General features: G+C 44.0%; 1 protein-coding gene across 1 annotated transcript in view; it reads left to right on the forward strand.

Annotated features, from left to right (window-relative positions):
• Window positions 1-7,500, forward strand: part of LOC138949225 (protein madd-4-like) — a 130,131-nt gene that overhangs the window by 89,552 nt on the left and 33,079 nt on the right. The window lies entirely within an intron of this gene.

The raw sequence follows: 7,500 nt of genomic DNA on the forward strand, positions 1-7,500 counted from the left end.
TCACTTCACCCCCTCTCTTATCTTATCCTGCGCTGACCAATCCTTCAGAGACTTTCACCAAAGAGTGTATCCCTCCGTAGAGATACACTCTTTGCTTTCACTCTCTGTCTCTCTCTCTGTCTCTCTGTCTCTCCTGTCTGTCTGTCTGTCTGTCTCTCTCTCTCTCTGTGTCTCTCTGTCCCCGTCTCTCTCTATCTGTCTCTCTCTCTCTGTCTCTCGGTCTCTGTCTCTGTCTCTGTCTCTCTCTGTCTCTCTCTCTCTCTATCTCTCTCTCTCTCTCTCTTTCTCTCTCTAAGCCATTAAGCTTCCTGTGTCTTTCTTGATCTCTGGGTGTCGATGTATTCTTCCTTTCTCTCTGTTTGAGTGTCGTCCTTCCGCCTGGAAGGTTCGGGGCTCGAATCCTAACCGCGCCTGGTTGGTTAAGGGGGAATATTTTTCGATCTCCCAGGTCAAACTTATACATACAGACCTGCTAGCATCTTATCCCCTCCCCCCCCCCCCCCCTTTGTGTGTATATGCAAGCAAAAGACCAAGTACGCACGGTAAAGATCCTGTGATCCAAGTCAGAGTTCGGTTGGTTAATTATTGAAACTCGAAAACACCAAGCACGCACCTCCCAAAAACCGAGTATGGCTGCCTAAATGGTGGGAAACAAACGGCCACACACTTTATAACCCACTCGACACATTAAACACGAGTGTGCGTGGGAGTTGCAGCTCATGAACGCAGAAGAAAAAGATGTTTGTCTGAGGATGACGCGTGCTTATGCAGTAATATCATTTATCATAAACAATCCACCCCAGTCCATCGAACTTGACAGTTTCTCAAATTCCCCTTTTATCGATTGAGACCTCAGTTTAACGTACGACAACACCAGAAAAGCTCAGAACGATTTCTATACACACGCACGTGTGTCGGAGCAAAGGAATGGTGTTCTATTTCAAAGCCATGATTGATGGCTTTTTGTGTGAAATTTTGAATAATTCTTGCGTTTTCGATGTCCTCACAAACACCGCAGATCTGAATTTGATATCACTTATTATTCTCTTTTCTCAAGTAAACAAAATTAATGACAAAGGCACCATACACAATAAATCAGTTTTGAACTTCGAAGTCCGGAGGCCACGTTTTCAAGAGCAAATCATGTTAAATGGAGGAGAACAGAGCAGGTATCTTGTCAGCAACAGAAAAAAATAATGAACGAATGAATGAATGAATGAATGATGAACTACCGACAGAAAACAAGAACTGACAAAAGCATACAGGGCTTAATCGTTTGCCTTCGTTATTAATCAGTATAAATATAGCCTTATTATTTTGACGTGACATCGTTCTAATTCTTAGATCCGTTCTCTTTCTTCCTTTTATCTCTCCAAAATCGTACTGAAACCTTTTCATAACACAAACAAACTTTAAGATGAGCGGAACCAGCATACATCCATGATTCTTGACTTCAGACACAGATAAACAGAAATCTAAGACACTACAAACATTTACACTGGATTTCAACCGTCAAGCGATTCCTTTTCTCCTCCTCCTCCTGCTTTTTTTAGGGGGGGGGGGGTTAGAGGGGGAGGGGGGGGGGCGGGGTCACTAGACGAGTGTTTAATCTTGCGTGTAGACTGGAGAAAAAGGGTATCAGCGTGCCATGATTCGGTTAGGTGGGCGTGTGAAGTTATCTACTGTTATACGCCTGTCAGCACACGAATTTCACGGCTCACTGGACGTCCTTGTGCTTCTGTGTGGTGAAGGCTGGAATCACCTGGATGGCACCTGGAGTTGTTGACGATACTGAAGGACATGTAATGCAATGTGTGTCGTACCTGTATGGTGATCGTATGGCTACAACTTCTATTTTTGATTGCGAGAGTGGGAAAAGATCGATCCTTTGTTTGGATTTCACTTTTAAAAGGGTTGTCGTATGGGGGGGGGGGGGGGGGAGGGGACCGGGTGATAGGGAAGGAGGTAGGGGAGCTTGCTGGGAAGTCACAAGCGAATCAATAGGATTTTTCTGAAAAAGGTAGGTTCTAAAAGAAAGGACGTCTTAAAATCGAAGGTCTCAAAATGGGAGTTCAACCGCCCAAGCATAGAGGCATCTACTGATCCGTACCGCCAAGAACACCAAAACCGTTCGAGGTAACGCTGCACTGCCAGTGGATGAGATTCTCTGAGAAGCGCCCACATCATAAGAACAGACAAAACGGAGGAGACAGGTAAGAATGCTGGTGGCCAGGTGTGCACGTGCGCCATCTAGACTGACAGCGAGTTCAGTGAGGGCGTTGTGCACTCTGCGCTGACAGGTAAGCACGGAGCCCGACCTTGGATTATCTTGACGATAATACCCACAGAAGGAGAATTCACGTTTGCACTCAATTGTAAAGCACATCTATCACTTTTGACGATCAGTGCTGCTATTTTTACTGAGTGTGTATAGGAAATGTGCCAGGTTTGGGTTCAAACTTAAATGACAATCTGAAATCTGGCCCCAGCTTTTGATATGATTCAACCTCAGTGCCTTCTCATTCCCTCTGATGAGCCTGCCTCCTGGTCTTATTTCGTACAAGAATAGCTTTTCGCTTTGAAATGAGAGGGGCACACACACACACACGCACGCACGCACGCACACGCACGCAAGCACACATACACACACACACACACTCACACACACACACACACCATAGAATAACATAGAATACCCCCCCACACCAACCCATCACCACACACAGTCAACACAGTCACACCGATACATAGATAAACGCACACAGCAACGAACCATGCACCAAGTGAGCAGTCAGAAGCGAAATGTCAATTCCTCAGACGATGATCTCAGGTATAAGCAATCAACTGGATCCCGTTACAGGGACTGCGGCAGCTTAACCTACTTGACCTAAGATGCACCCCAAGCACTCGCAGGGGTAGCAGTAGGGGTCTGTTTGCTTTGATTCGTAAGGTCAAGCTTGTTTGATAGGCGGTGCTGGCCGCATGTTTAAGATCCTGTTGGGAGCAAGAAAGGTAAAAACGCTATACGACATGCAGCGCGGATTTGTGACACAAATGAGTCAATTTAGCTTGTCAGTTTCTATGTTTTAAATGAAGGGAAACAAATATAATCCTATTCAACAAAACATTATTTGCATGTTAAAAAGATCTGTAGACGACGGACAATTGCTGAGTGAGACCACTGTGAGCAAGATCAGATCAGAAAGAATTACGGAGTAACTTGGAAAACAACCAGTTAGTACAACTTCCAACCCGATCACGAAGACACACCTACAGAGCTGACGTGTGGTCCATCAGAAGATAAGCGATACAAAACATGTTGACCCCCCCCCCCCAAAAAAAAAAAAGAAAAAAAAAGAAAAAAAAGAGGGGTATGGGTGGACAGTTGGACATGCCTTAGAAGCCGCTTGTGGCCAAGCTTCCATTACACGAACAACCTCGGTAATATTCAGTGTCAGCTTCCAATGCACGACCGGAATGTAGAGTTATCCCGACAGACACTCCAAAATGGGCAAAATGCTGCCTGGCAAGTGGTTCCGCCAGAACTTCAAACCCAGGTCAACACTATTCTCAGCTGGCCAGACTGGTCTGAAAATGACTAGGATGAGTCTTGGTGACAAAGTCTCGTCTCCGCAGCACCAGTTACGTCCCTTGCGTCATTAGACGAGAAGGGCATCTAATTAAAGTGATGGGTAATGGAAAAGGTTACAGATCACGGGGTTACTATTCAGACAGCCACTAGCGTCAATGTTTAGCTTGTCAGAACAGTTGAGTCTTAGGTTGCTTCTTGGCGCCACCACTGTCTGTCTTGTCTGTCTGTCTGTCTCTCCCCTTTCTCTCCCTCTCACTATGTCTCTCCTTCTGTTTGTCTCTCTGTCTGTCTCCCTCTCTCTCTCACCTCCCCTCTCTCTCTCAAGACTCCCGTTTCTCTCTCCCAGCGACAGAACGCTATCATTCTTGAATATGAATTTTAGATACCTCGCTGTCTATCCGTCTTTGTGTCTATTGGTCTCTGTGTCTGTCTGTCTGTTTGTCTATTTTCCTGTAAGTATGACTGTGTCTGTCTGTCAGTCTGTCGATCTGTCTCTCCTTATCCTTCGCTCTCACCTTATCTGTCGGTCTGTCTGTCTTTCTGTCTGTCTCTCCTTATCTTTCGCTCTCAGCTTATCTGTCTGTCTGTCTGTCTGTCTGTCTGTCTGTCTGTCTGTCTGGTCTGTCTGTCTGGCTATCCCGGTCATCCCATCTCTCACTCTGTCTCTGTCTGTCTGTCTGTTTGTCTGTCTCTCTCTCTCCCTCTCTCTCTCCCTCTCTCTCTCTCTCTCTCTCTCTCTCTCTCTCTCTCTCTCTCTCTCTCTCTCTCTCTCTCTCTCTCCCACCCTGTCTGCAAGCCTTCTCTCTCGATTTTTATCACTTTCCAATTTCCATCTGTCAGCTGTCAAGATCGGTATTTTTGACAAGCGTACAACATGAAGCAGTTACGCTGTTGTTTGGAGTGGATGTATGGTTGAGGCAATTTGCTGATAAATGTCAAGGTCACTGACCCTGTTGTTATTGACATTACCTTAGAACGCAAAGAGAAGAGGAAAGGTAAAAAGATGAAAAAAAATAACGCTATGGACTTCTTTTCTGCTTGCTTTTTACATTTAGTCAAGTTATGACTAAATGTTTTAACATAGAGGGGGGGAATCGAGACGAGGGTCGTGGTGTATGTGTATGTGTGTGTGTGTGTGTGTGTGTGTGTGTGTGTGTGTGTGTGTGTGTAGAGCGATTCAGAGTAAACTACTGGACCGATCTTTATGAAATTTGACATGAGAGTTCCGGGGTAGGATATCCCCAGACGTTTGTTTCATTTTTTTCGATAAATGTCTTTTATGACGTCATATCCAGCTTTTTGTAAAAGTTGAGGTGGCACTGTCACACCTTCATTTTTCAATCAAATTGATTGACATTTTGGCCAAGCAATCTTGGCCAGACTTCGGTATTGCATTTGAGCATGTAGGCTTAAAAATTAATTAATGACTTTGGTCATTAAAAATCTGAAAATTGTAATTAAAATTATTTTTTTATAAAACGATCCAAAATTACTTTTATTTTATTCTTCATTATGTTCTGATTCCAAAAACATATAAATATGTTATATTTGGATTAAAAACAAGCTCTGAAAATTAAAAATATAAAAATTATGATTAAAATTAAATTTCCGAAATCGTTTTAAAAACAATTTCATCTTATTCCTTGTTGGTTCCTGATTCAAAAAACATATAGATATGATATGTTTGGATTAAAAAAACACGCTCAGAAAGTTAAAACGAAGAGAGGTACAGTAAAGCGTGCTATGCAGCACAGCGCAACCACCCCCCGCGGGTTAGGGGGAAGAATTTACCCGATGCTCCCCAGCATGTCGTAAGAGGCGACTAACGGATTTTGTTTCTCCTTTTACCCTTGTTAAGTGTTTCTTGTATAGAATATAGTCAATTTTTGTAAAGATTTTTAGTCAAGCAGTATGTAAGAAATGTTAAGTCCTTTGTACTGGAAACTTGCATTCTCCCAGTAAGGTAATATATTGTACTACGTTGCAAGTCCCTGGAGCAAATTTTTGATTAGTGCTTTTGTGAACAAGAAACAATTGACAAGTGGCTCTATTCCATCTTCCCCCTGAAGACGACGTTAAACACCAACTAAACAAACAAGCACAGCGCAACCGCTACCGCGCTAAACATGTAGAGGCTCGTCACTTTCACTGCCTTTTGCACTAGCGGCGGACTACGGTCATTGTGAAAAAAATGCAGTGCGTTCAGTTTCATTCTGTGAGTTCCACAGCTTGACTAAATGTAGTAATTTCGCCTTACACGACTTGTTGTTATTCTTTTCATTTCTTTTCTTTTCTTTTTTTCTGTCTTTCTTTTCTTATTCTTCTCTCTTTTTTCTTCTTTTTTTTCACTCGTTCTATCTTCCTTCCTGTTTTGGAGCAAACTTTCCATCTCATAGTTATACCTGGCGTAATCTGAGGCAATACAGGGTGTTGGAGGAATCTCAAACAAATCGTATATGTTTCAAATGTCGTACGAACAGAACAACAATTGCTATTGCATTCTATATAACGCCGAAAGAAGCTATGGCACATTTTTGGTTTGGCTACATCTGTCGACATTTTCATAATACAGGTCACAAACTTAGGCACAGCCCAACAGACAGACAGACAGACAAAGACAGACACAGACAGACACAAACCACTCCTTCACCCCCCCCCCCTAACCCCCATACACACACAGTCCCCAATGTGCCCTCTCCCTCCCCACACGGATACACATGAAACAAAAAAGTCTGACGCGAAGACGAGGGACAGTAAGTATGAGCCTAAGTGAAAGGCAGCATATCCCTCACCCCATAACTATACACAGCGAGACACAACATCACAAAGACTGCGGTCAGAAGGGGTGTCATTTTAATGTCCTGCTCCACGCCTGGATGGACAGTGTCCTTCCCTTGTCCAGTCACAAGGTGCATACTTTATGGATGGCATTTTTACCTGACAATGCCGCGTCACCGCGGCCGCCATGTCAAAACAGGGCGGGCAACTCTAGTCCCTTTCTCTCTCTCACCACCGACACGCGCTTTAATCCGACAGAGTGAAGCGCCCCTGGCCTTAAAGGGATTAAGGGCTATAAGTCGAATGGGGGTATGTGATGGGTGGAGGTGGGGAGATGGGAGGGTTGGGGGATGACATGATACATTCTCACCGGACTGTCCTATTTGTCTCCCTTTACCGAAAGGTGGATTATATTTACAGAGACTGCGAAAGGTGGATTATATTTACAGAGACTGCGAAAGGTGGATTATACTAACTGATTGCAATGCAACCTGGGACAGGTCAGGCTTTCTCCACATTGGCCTAATTTAGCGAAAGAATGCTAATCACGCACTTGTGTTCTCTCTCACATTGTCTCTGTCTCTGTCTGTCTGTCTGTCTGTCTGTCTGTCACTCGCTCGCTGTCTTGCTTCTTGAACAGGTAGACTATACGAGCAGGCACACAACCCAAAAGACAAACAGACGGGAAGACACACAGGCAGAAAGAAACGGGAACATATGTACACACAGGACATTAAACTTAAACCATTGATTTCGGTTAGTTAACCTCTTCATTAAAAATAACACCGATGTGAGAGTGTTATTTTTGACAAATCGCGAAAAGCCTGAAAGCAGTGTATTTTTTTTAATATTTTTGTTTAACTCGACAAGCTGATTTTACACGTCTGTGCTATGCCAGCGAATGATGAAAAAAAGACTAGTCCTAAATCGGTAAGCTATATATCTTCTCCTGTTACCAACCTCACCCTTCCTACCCCGGACTATACCCTCCCCCCCCCCCCCCCTTCTCTCTATCTCTCTCTCACTCTCACTCTCACTCCCACAACCAACCCCCCTGCCCCACATCTTTTTATATAGGCCTACATAGCTTTCTCTTTGCGCTACCGGCAACCCTAAAATAATTGTTTTCA

The sequence above is a fragment of the Littorina saxatilis genome, linkage group LG1, assembly GCF_037325665.1.
Source record: "Littorina saxatilis isolate snail1 linkage group LG1, US_GU_Lsax_2.0, whole genome shotgun sequence".
In the NCBI taxonomy this organism is placed as follows: Eukaryota; Metazoa; Mollusca; class Gastropoda; order Littorinimorpha; family Littorinidae; genus Littorina; species Littorina saxatilis.